The sequence below is a fragment of the Rhopilema esculentum genome, chromosome 7 (genome assembly GCF_057945365.1).
Source record: "Rhopilema esculentum isolate cy_ngs chromosome 7, ASM5794536v1, whole genome shotgun sequence".
Taxonomy (NCBI): Eukaryota; Metazoa; Cnidaria; class Scyphozoa; order Rhizostomeae; family Rhizostomatidae; genus Rhopilema; species Rhopilema esculentum.
In genome coordinates, this window is record NC_142821.1 from 13,732,392 (window position 1) to 13,744,898 (window position 12,507).

Below are 12,507 nucleotides of genomic sequence, written 5' to 3' on the forward strand. Positions count from 1 at the left end.
CACCATCGCAGTATTTGATATATTTTACTCCGTTTTACCTTTGCGAAACATTTTTAGATCTTCTCCGATGAAAAACCAAATTCTCCTTCATTGAACCTAGTACCCAGGAGAGTAGTAAGAGGCTGCGCCGCGTCCTGTATCTAGGCATGATTTTGAGAATGTTTATCGACTGTTGCCATGCATTTTGAGAAGTTCCTTCACATTTTTAGAAAGTTGAACGCAGTTTCTGCATGCGCACGCAGAGAATTTCAATTCATTTTTGTCCCTTAGAAGAGGTCGACCTGAAAGATTTTAACGAGAGGAAAATTCGCCAGAATGACGTATTAAACCCATTCACTTTTATTAGGGTATATCTGGCATATGTTTAACATTTATTTTGTGAGGTCTTGCCTACGTCGCAGTTTGAGAATCTTGAGAAGTTAGTGGGCTGGTCCACCAAGTAGCGAAATTTGACAGGGAACACAAACTTCACGTGATCAAGAATCCACAAACGACTCCAGACTACAGTGGCAGTGGCAGTGGCAGTGCTTGGTTGTGCTTGATTAGAGAATAATTTCTCAAGAACCCATTGCAAGTATGGATGTATTGGAAGAATTGAAACAGTCATTGACCGATTGTGCTTTGGATACCATCGAGGAGTATTTTTTTCGCTGACTAGGGAATAGGGAACAAGTCTGCCGGGAGGGCCTAGGCTCCAGAACCAGATCGTAACACACAACCTTCGACATTTATTGTGGCAAAAGAATTGTTTCATTTTGCTGACTGAACCTTGTTGAAAGAAAGAGAGGTCAGACTTTAAGGTACAGCTGATAAATTTTATATAGGGGTCCATTTTGTGCTGCTGCTACTGGGCCTAGAGACTCAGGTGGTTCTGAATTTAACTAGAACTAGAATATTCATTCAATGATTCAATGGTTGTCTATCTTTGTAATATAATGTTTATGAATACATTTTAGTTTGTTTTAATAGCTATTTAATTTTTTTTAGATAACATGCTATTTATTTGCAAGTTGAATTTCAATTTTGCTGTAATTTAATTTAAAGAACTAACTGTAAAAAAGTTAAGAGAGATTTTAACAGTTAGAGAGGTCATTACTTTCTTACAGTCTTGTTACTGATATTGTTACCAAGCAGAATAGGATTTGTTGTCACAGCCCTTGGTGAAAAGTTTTGTGCTATGACGGGCTGTTGTGTTCTATTTTAAAAACATTGATACTAAGCCAATAATGAACAAGGTCTATTGCATCTGTGGCAGGGGCGGATACAGAATAAAAGTTGACGGTCGCACATTAACACTGCCCAGCAGGCGGTTTAGGAGGCCTCCCTCCCTCATGATCACTTCCTGTGCACCTCATCCACTTTCTTCCCTTGTCAGCTGTTGTGCGGCACAGTAATCTAACATAGTGTTTACAGACTTTTAGTGCCGCACAAATGTGTGAAAACTTGAATTTTGATTGGTGAGATTTGGTAAAATATTTACATAACAAAGAGCCCTGCAAAGGGCGACATGCTTAAAAATCATACTGTTTACGGTCTAGGATGGTATTGGAATTTTTTCTATCTTGAATTAAATCGTAGCATTGTGTGTGAGATCGACCAAGTTCGGTGCTGTGTTTATTGTGTAAAGAGAGCAAAATGTATTATCTTTAAGGAGGACAATAAAAGATTGTGATAAACATGATTGCCTTATTTCAATGACTGAAGACTTAAACTAAATTCTGAAAATCTGACGGTCTTCCGTGCGACCTGTGCGACACCCTGAATCCGCCCCTGATCTGTGGAAGGAAAGATTATGAAGCCAAAAAATTATATTCATTTTCTTTGGCAAAAGAAAGTGCTTCTGAAAGCTAAGCAGAGGGAAGTTTAGTATAAAGTGTCAGGCCTCAGAAGATTCAAATTTAAATTTGATGGATCTACTAAATAGACAGTCATCCCAAAGTAATTTTTCTTCCATGTATTTCCAAATGATGAACAACAAATCTGAAACAGATATACAGACTTTGACTTTGATGCAGAAATATTTTACTCTAAAGCAGTGCAATTATCATATGCCAAAAGATATGATGCATTTAAGAGAGTTAGCATCCAGAAAGAAGTTGACTAGCCTTAGCAGTCTATTTTTGTTACTAGAAAAGGTTTTTACCCAATTCTTTGTCTAAGTTTCTGTGGCTTGTATGCTCTGAAAAGTGCCTGCATTTTTAGTAATTTCATTGGTCAACTTTCGTTAATAATTCTCTTCTATGATGAATCTTGTGTCCTTAAATTTTTATCAATAATTTGGATGTCCACAAAACTACACTTCTTTCTATAAAATTCCACATGTTAAACCATTAGAAAACCAAGCACAATTTGCCACAAACATTTTGTCTTGATCTTTGTGTTATTTTTCCCTGCATTACCCAATTTTCAATTACTAGTGTTGCTATGCTTATTAAGCAATTCTTTAATGTTGCATCATTGTTTTTTTGGGCAATAATATGAGGGGGCAAGCCTAGTTTTTTGATAAGATGACATCACATTTGTCCATTCTTTTTAGAATAAAAGACCTCTGTCTTCCCAAAATGTTGGGGGACAACTACCTCCCTTCATCCCCCTGGGTGTCTGCCACTTCATATTGTTTGTTTCTATTCCTCCTCTTAAAATTTCAATAATTTTAATCATTGCATCCATAAAAGACAGAAAACAATTTCTTGGGCGTTTCCGGGAAAAGGGCGTGGTCGGTCGGTTATAATGGGTTTTGAGAATGTTAAAGTTTTGTTTGTATCCGCCCCTGATTGTGAAAATACCCAGAAAAGCCTTAGGTGGGCATAAAACTTTTAAAAATTTGCAAAAGAATAATTTTCAGAACTTTTTTGAGACATGTTTTGATGAAGCTTTGGCTTTAGGTGCTAAACATGTTTTTAAATTCTGAAATTAAAATGTTAACTTGTTTTTAATGTTAACTTGCTTGAAAACTTTGACATTCAATTTATAAATATTTACTATTTCAAGAGCAGATAAACACATTTCGACAAGGATAAGATAAACACATTTTTGCCCTGACAAGATAAATACACTTTTGATGACCCTTCAATAATTCCTTACTTAGAACTATTGTATTTATAAGTACAAATAGTGTAATTTTACAAATAAAAAAATTAATGCCCCCTAGTCTATGTTCATGCTATACCTCATTTTTTTTAATTCATTATTCTTAATTTATCAAAACAGATTATAATCAGAAAATGGAGAGTTCTCCTCTGAAACAATCTCAATACTCCCATCTCACAAACATCATAACAAAAAAGGCCATTATAAGATAAATACTGAAAAGGTTAAGACAACACTAATTTCATGCCTCGTTGTATCTCAAACTTGCATTGCATGTCTCTAAAAAGCAACAACAATGAAGCATTTGTGTTTCTTCTACTAACAACAAGTTCTAGAGACACTCATTCTGAATATTTCAATGGAAATTTAGCATGTAAGTCCACTAGCCATTCCATTATCAAAGCATGGAATACTTTGGGCTTGCCAATAATCTGTACAGCAATATAATGATATTAAAACCAGGCAGTTTGTTTCATTTTTTTTCTTGCAATATGAGCGTTGCCTGCCTTATTATCAGGCGCCGTAGGCCTAGTTCGTGCATGTCATATCCCACAGGCCTAACAGTGGCGGATCCAGCCAAAAATCTGACTACCGCCGAAATGAGATAGAGGGATGACCACACCCTTTAGACCGCACCCATTTCTTGGTCACACCCGGTTTTCTAAAATGATTATTGCTTTCTATAATTTCTTATGTAGACCATTTTCAAGAGACAAGCTGTGCTTTACTGAAATTTCATGTATCCTTACAACAAGCTTGAGAAGAAATAAATAATCTTATTCAATATTCTGAGGATGGATATTCTATAAAAATTACGGCATTGAGACGAGGAACACCATAGAATTAGAAAAAAAGATAAATTTTGAAGTGCCGCCTAAAACTCACATTTAGTCGGACAATTACTTATGAAAATCAGACCTGTTGGAAATTACAAGTTTAAAAAGCTAGATAAAATTTGAAATTATTGAGAGCAACTTTTGTTAAACAAAGAATCATACTTTTGGCGAATATTGTGGGCCTGACTTTTAATCCTGATGCCTTCTTAAATTCTAGAATATTTCTGAATTTTAGAATAAATCTTAGAATATGAGTCTTAATGTTCTTTTAAAATATATTCCTACGATTAGTTGTGTATTGTACAAAATAATGGGTCACATCGGCTTTGAAGTTACAGTTTGCAGAATATTTAGGCATCCCCCCATCTTTCTGTAACGTTTGAGCCGCTTTGAGCGGCAGTACTACTCAACCCCCCATCTGAGCGGTAGTCAACTCGGTTGTTCATTGGTTGTCAACAAAATTTGTATGCATCCCCCCAGGTTGGCAGTGATTTCTGACGATTTGATTGGTTTAGGCAGGCGACTACCGCTCAGTGCAGCTCGAATCCGCTCTACACCGACTCAACCCCCCTAGCTAGCAAGCTATGATTTCATCATCCCCCCATGCTAGCCTTCTATTTGCAAACATGTGGCTCGGCAATTGGCACGCAATTTCCATAGCGATAAGCATTAAAAAATATTTCTGTCTCTGTGGAAATTTCAGGCATGTTCCTAGGAAGAAAGGCTTGGTTTGCAGCGCGATCAAATATTTTAAATAATTAAATATGGTTTAATTAAAGTAGTAGGATAAACATGAAAATGATCCTTGTTTCTATAATTTTTTAAATAATCTGACTACCGCTCGAGCGGTAATGGCGGTAGTCTGGATCCGCCACTGCCTAAATATATGTGTTAGCAAACATAGTCCACAACAGGAAGAATCTGTTCCACTGCCAACTTTTATTTTGCTACATCAATCCTTTAAAACCATGGAACTGTTATTTTTCCACATTTCGTTGCTGCTATATTACTTGCAGGGTAACATTTCACGAAATCCCTTTCCTCGTGAACTAGCATACTTCCTCTTCAGTCTCACTTTTTGAACTCGAACAGGGAAGCGATGCGATCATGCGATCAAGGTCATGGTCATGCCATTCCAAAAGTGCATGACTAAAGCGTGATAATCATCATGTTTCCAGGGCTGTTTCCATTGTTGCGCGTGGTTTTGCATGACTAAACATAGGGTTTGAGTCATGCACATTTGAAAGTGCATGACTAGATTGGGATCCCTGTGATATTTGCATGACTAAATTGGAAACCCTTGAGCTTTATTGAGTTTCAAATGTAGAAACCCTACGTTTGCGCCTACGGAGTTACATAAAAGTACGCAAAGAATAATTTTTGTTTGATTTTGGAGAACTTTCAATGTTAAAAAACCCCCATCTAAACTTTTTAGAGCTTTTGGTCCTAGAGTAAAAAATAATTTTCTAGAAATCTTTTTGGTCATGCTTTGCATGACCTGCATGACCTCTCGCTTCGCCACTGGCTGCAATGCTGCAATGCTGTGTTACTGATTGCTGAAAAAGGCCAGAGCAGCTGAAAACATTGCTAGGGGTGACAGAGAAGGCCGTCTCCTCGCATGGGCTGTTCTGGGGCCCTCTTCTCGAACGGCGACACTCTGGTCACATTAGAAGCTCGTTCAAGACTTTTTATAGATCAGTGTAGTTTCCCCCCGAAGGCCTAGCGTGGATCCCGTCCCTGTCACGTGCAAGGGCCGGCTGCGGCTGACCTTTCGTAAATGGGTTTTCTTTTACAAATGTCGGTATTTTTGAAGAAACCTGAAGACAAACTTTTTTTTCGGCGAAAGTTATTTCAAGAGGTCGTTAGCGTGGGAGCGGAGCTGAGAATCAAATTTAGTGATTGTATTGTATTGTATTGTAGATTATTTAACGTTAGTTTTTACAATAGTGTCAAGGATTGCATAAGACAGTTCATTTACTGCAAAACGAGCATGCGCACCTGTTTTCATAGCCTGTGTGCAGAATTTACTATCCGTTGCGAAGGAGAGCCATGGCTCTCCTTCGCAACGGTTAGTAAAGTCTGCACGCAGGCTACTGTTTTCAAGGAACCAAGTTTTGATCAAATTGCTGTCTTTATTGATTCCGAGAGTGAATTCCAGATTTTAGGAGGACCCACCATCGTTGGGTGCGACGCGAAAGAAAATTTTTGAAATTCAGCCTTCTAGAATGGCTAAAGATTCATCTCCCAGACTAAAATTTAACAAATTACTATGACCCTCAGAACAGAGAATTCGATGATCTTAAAAAAACTGCTTACTGATTATTAGGACAAAATTGGGAGGGGCGGAGGTGAGAAAGGAAGAATGACTTTTGGTTCAAAGTGCATATCGATGTGAATAACAAGAAGCTGTTGTATTCAGGAGCGGATCCAGACTATAGCAACTGTAGCTCGAGCTATAGTCAAAATCTCAGTGTTTGATTTTCGGAATTCACATTTGAAAGCAGCGGTATAGGTTATGAAATGCGATTAACAAACATGCACTGCTGGCAATGTGTCATCACAATGCCTCTACAGATAAGATATAAAACACTGAGCGCAGAATGATCTAATATTAAAACTTAGACGAATCAGAAGTTTCGTTCTTTGTTGATAGTAACCAACCAGAATTGAGCTACAGTGGATATTCCGAGCTATAGTCGGTCTGGGGATTTGCTCTGGAAAAGGCATCGAAACCCGTACCATAGTTTTGACAATGACAATGAAATGAAACCCGTACCATAATTTTTGGCGCGAGCTATAGTCAAACTATAGTCAGGTTTGAAAATGACCTTTTAACCAATAGAATATGAGTATTTCTCCGCTCTCTGTCCCCTGTAAAGCAACAGTGGACTATAGCTCGTTTTCACATCCTGGGCCCACTGTAATGTAGCTTCAAAGGCAAGGACCTACTAGGGAATAGACAGGGACGGCGGAACGACCAAGCGGAAAGAGGAGGGGGGGGGGCAGGCTTGAGTAAAAGGGCTTTTGAAAGATAATTCTCAGCTTCTACAAATTCATACGCAATTTTATTATCTGTAGGTATCTTCAACATTGGCTAACTTTCGGCACAAGGAATTATTTTACATGATTGAGAAGTTCAGAATTTCATATGAATCTCTCTGATTATTACAATTGGTCAGTTTCAAGGCAACTTTATTAAAAACAACCCTTGCCCCTTCTGTCAAAAGGCAACAGGGGCGGTTGTACCCCCACACCCCCTTCTCTGGCGTCCCTGGAAATAGAAAAAGGATGTTCGAAGGAATATTTATGAATACGAAGCAACTATAAACACACATGGTTTTATCATTGGCCCATATAGTGGGCGTGTCCCACAAGCAAGAAGGGCGTGGTTCCGATTCCAAAAGATTTGAACTATAGTCATCAAAAATCCTGGATCCACCCCTGGTATTGATTGAGAAAATTTTAATTCCGGAACAGAAATGTGCATTTACCTTATCTCGCTTATTTTCAGTAGGCCATGTTAACACATCTACAATGCAGACATTGCAATGATTCGCCAATAAGTTAGTAAATAGATCAAATAAAATCAAGCAGTATACAAACAGATTTCTCTCCTTTCATTTCATATGACTTTTTAAAAAATGATATAGAAAAGACGTTCAAAAAAATTTTATCTCTCAAAAAGTGAGCCCTCCCCCCCCCCCCCTCCAGTGCTCCTCCTCTAGCAATTTCGACTCATATTCTCATGAATTTTTTCTGAAAGCGAAAGTCTATTCCCACAATACAAGACGTCAGATTCTGATTTGCATCTGTATTAATAATAATAATGATAATAACAATAACGAATTATTTAACAAGATAAAAACTTCAACAATTACGAAAATGCTGTTATCAATGTTTGTCCTGTAAAAAGAAAGGACCTTAAAAAGAAGATATATAAATATGTTACAACTGCAGGTCTCAAAACATTTATTTTGTAGTATAACTAATTAAAATTTTATGTATAAATTGTGTTCATAATTTTCATAAAATCAGATGCATTGTCAGACGTCCTTGCACTCAGTGGTAGCTCATTAAAAGTCTTTGCACCCATGTAATAGAAACCTTTCCTCGCGTATTCAGTTCTTAGCCGTGGAAGACATACACTACAATGATTCCATTTTCTATCATTTTGTATCAAAGCGGTATCGAATATGCTTTTAAGTCACCGATTTTTTTCACATAAGGGAAACATATGGGCACCGGTTTTCACAGGTTTGCAGAAAACAACAACAACCGGTTTCAATATTGACGCATAGATAGCATACTCTAACTCTAAATTGTCACTGTGAGTGGCGACTGACAGTGGTGGCGCCAGGGGAGGGTTAGGGGGGGGGGGGGGTTAATAGTGCATGAATAATCTCCACAAATACGTAAACTCCCATCGGCTTTCACTACGGGATCTGTAGGTGACGCCCATTCAGAAAATTCCACTTTCTCGATGATACCATCTTCCTCTAATTTATCCAAAGCTTTTTCATTTCGTTCACGTATGACAAACGGTACAGTTCTTACTTTCATAAACACAGGGTTTTCGTCCCACTCAAGATTTAAGTAGTATTGAAGCTATGAGTAGAAAGCAGTTGACCTCTCTTCATTTATTTATTTGAATGATATGGCAAACCAACCTTCTTTTCAATTCATCAATTTCAATCATGCACCTTTTATCTTACCTTTCGAGCTCTAAAATAATTTTCCTTGTATTTTTTAAAAGGGCCTTCATCTTACATTGAAATGCTTTAAGTTGTTTGATTTTCCAATCAAAGTTAAATTCTTGCCATTATGTTGTGACATTTATGCTTCATGAAGTTGTGGAGCGAGAAGACAATGCTAAAAGTAAAATTATAGAAATCCTTGGAATTAATTAAAAATGCGGGCAACATTAACAGGTTCATTTAGACATCTTAAATAGTAACCTTTTCAAGAATTGTTGTGAGTTTTCTTCCTCAACTTATGAACGTATAACAAAAAATTGGCTAATCTGCGGACTTAGCCTTGGATAAGAAATGGGCCTATTCAATCCATATATGAATAATGAGAATGGAACTTTGAATGATTCAACAATCATTTTTCAGATTAAAGATACTTTCAGACATCAACTTCTTCTCTTTAACATTTAAGAGCTCTGCTTTGCAGAGAATGTCACTTTAGCCGCTAAACAAAACAGAGTTTCAAATATGCTCCGTCATTGCTTCCACTATTCAGCTCTTCTTCACTTTTCATCGCTTTTTCACTATTCAGTTTTTACTGCGTGGAACAACATCAATCAGGGAACTGCCAGTCCTCGCGAAGTTGAAAAGAAAATCAAAATCATATTTCAAGACCTGAAACTGAATAAAAACACGACTCCCTGGAAGAGTAGCAAAAAGGCCCTGAGAATTTATTGTATTTAGATTGTAAATTCAATTTAGTTCGTTTTTTTACATGCTGAAGGGATTTTTAACGTATAAATATCTTATATGAATATGAAATAAATATGAATATAAATTGTAGGGAAGATCAATTGTTTGTCGGAAAGGAAATTTTAAACTCAAAAACCGGGAAAACTTTAATTGAGAAGTTTGTTGGAGATCCCCTCTTTGATTTATAAAAGAAGTGGTCCAAGGGAGATATGCGGTCCGAAATTCATGAAAGAAAATTTATATTTTCATTAAAACGTGTCTTCCCCCCTCCCCCAATCCATTGTTGAATGCATGATTTTAAAGAAGAAATGGTAGAGCTAGAAATCCAACATTGCTTCGTGGGGAAAGGGGTGGGGGGTTCGAATTTACAAAGGGAAGGTAAAGTAGAAGATTACAAAAATTGCATCTTGTCTCAGAATTTTTGTCCAAAACTGCTCCTTCCCGTTTGAGGGCTTAAAACAAGCTTTCACCAGCGTACAGTCATAGCCTTCACTCGCAGCTTCACGTCGCCATTATGAAAACATGCATGGTCAGCGGTTTAAATAAGTTGAGTGAGATTGGTTCCAAAAGGATTCCTTTGTTTATGGCGAAAACAATTACAGACAATGGTAGCCATGGCTACGACAGGGTTCTTTCCTTTAGAGGAGTATAATATGTTACAAAAGATTACCATAGCTAGGACATGGTTCCTTTTTTTCACGATACCATATTTTAGAGAGCGGCAAAGGTTGTGATACAAGAACCCATTTGCTGTTCGGACTCGTTGCGATTTATTTGAGCGTGAAGGGAAAACTGGTGTTTTGCCTCTTAGGAAAATTTAACAGGGTTCCAGAACCCTTGAAATCCAGTCTGAATCAGCCAATGCATGCAAAAATACACTTAAAAGGCATTTTGCATACAGAAAAAATTAGGGAGGGAGGGCTGGGAAAATAAAAAAAGCTACTTGTATTGTGGCTTCACCAAGCAAGGTGAGACCCACGCTATGGCAAAACCTTAGATACCCCTAGATTAACCAAGGGAATGAAAATGTCACGAAACACAAATTTTACCCTGGTTTTACAGATCAAATTCTCAGGAGGTCGATAAATTAGTAGAGCAGATACAAGAAAAACGCGAGGAATCGTGGCATAAAAGACCATAACGAATAAGAAATAACAACATAACAACATCTCAATCGAATTAGGTCATGCTCAAAAGCAACTCGTGAAATTAACTCAAATAAAATTTTATTGAATCATCATTTGATACAGTCCTCTTAATTATTATCACAGTCGAGTTCCGTGGCGGACTGGCTACCCTTTAACCCACTGGAAAAGCAAGCAAAAGGGCGCCAATAGGTGTTAAAGTTGCTTATTTTTGGGGCTTGTAAAACGGGCCCCGAATTGTGTCTTAACTGAGAATCAGTTTGTTGCAAACATTGTCATAATTCATCCTTAAAACCCTTTGCAATGGACAACAGAATGAGAGAACTAGGTGAGAAATGAAACGGGGGGCTCAGGAGCTTGCCTCCGGAAAATTTTTTGAAAACACCCTATTTAGAATGTCGGAACATATCCCATGTTGAAAATCCCAAAGTTTTTTTATTCACAATTGGTATTGGCATGAAGAAGACTCTCTGTCAAATTGAATGTATTTGAAACGTCTACACGGCTGGTAAAATTTGTAGGTATCAAATGATGTATTGTTCTCAATTTTGGTATCATGTATCAAATGATGATATCAAATGATAGATTTTGAAAGTTGGACTCAAACCCAAAGCCCGTTTTCAGTTAGCGAGATACTCCCTTTCAAGACTTTATAAAGAGAGCAGCTCCTCTGACCTAGGAGATGAGATTGTTTTCAATAAAATTCGATCTCGAAATATTTAGAAATTTGACGAAATATATGACTTCGTTCTCATCAAACGGTAACATAAAATCTTTTGAAAGTTTTGCTGCATATCATTGAGAAATGTAAAGGGGTGCCTTAGCACCTGCTAGCGTAATAACTATGTTGCTCCTGCCTCTACAGTACAGTTACATAACATTTACAAAAGATATGATTCCAGTTCATCAGCGTGTGGAATTATGATCAGGTATTGAACATGTGCTCAAAACTGTAGACTTGTCTGAAAGATATCTGATAACATATATCTGACAAATGGATTTTAAGAGATCTTGCTGCCAACCTTTTTGTGCAAATTCATGATTTTGCAGATTGATAGGCTCACTCTCTATGAGAAACTGTGCTCTAGAAATGGTGAAAGGATAAAAAATTTCTTAAGAGAAGGCACAGTTCCTTTCTTGGGAACAAAAATTTGAAGAAAGCTTGGAAAACTTTAATAGCTAGTTGTAAATTTGAAACCAGTTCCTTTCAAAACAGCCGGTTTAACTTTCCATCAAATTTTCTAGAAGGTTCTTACATGAAAGCATCAATCCTCAACAAATTTCTCAATGGGCGGGGGGGGGGGGGGGGGCTGGCCCCCACAAAATTTTTGTACCATTGTTAAATTTTGTTTTGTTGGAAGTCGGTGAGGATACTTATTAATCATCAATCTTTTTGTTGTTTTGTTGAAAAGATTACTACATAGTTAAGCAGATATTAATGATATTAATGTTTCATATTTTTTGGTTTGCAGATAAGGAATCCAGTCGTTGCTGCTTTAGTTCGTCACATTTGAAATATTGATCTTAAAATGTGTGATCATTGAGCCTCTTTTGATTAAAATTTTTTTCAGTAATAAAACTTTTCTCACAACCAAAATTAATTTGGTTTGACACTGCCGGTGACAGCTATAGTTATATTCAGCAGGGATCCCCAGGAACGTCAAATTTGCCGAAAAATAATCATTTATTTGCCGAAAGGTTTGAAAATTTGCCGACCAGGCATCCCTTGATGGCAAAACCTCTACGCTTTTGAAATATGATTTTTTACAAGGGTGTCTCACACCCCTCACGCCCCCTTTTATGCCGGCCCTCCTGGCCCCCCCCAAACAAAAGTTGTATCTCGGTCCTTGCTTAGAGCAGTTTTCACCAGGGGCGTCGGACAGTGCTATAATTGCTATTACTGTAATAACAATTTTTCAAGGCCATTTCGTGTGTAATGTAAGAAAAATAAAAAGAAACAAAAAATTTCAACCGCGGTTCTAGTTATTCAATCAA

General features: G+C 37.4%; 1 protein-coding gene across 1 annotated transcript in view; it reads left to right on the forward strand.

The window, feature by feature from the left end:
* LOC135683135 (xanthine dehydrogenase) overlaps positions 1 to 12,507 on the forward strand; it is an 81,990-nt gene that overhangs the window by 34,252 nt on the left and 35,231 nt on the right. The gene's annotated exons all lie outside the window — the stretch shown is intronic.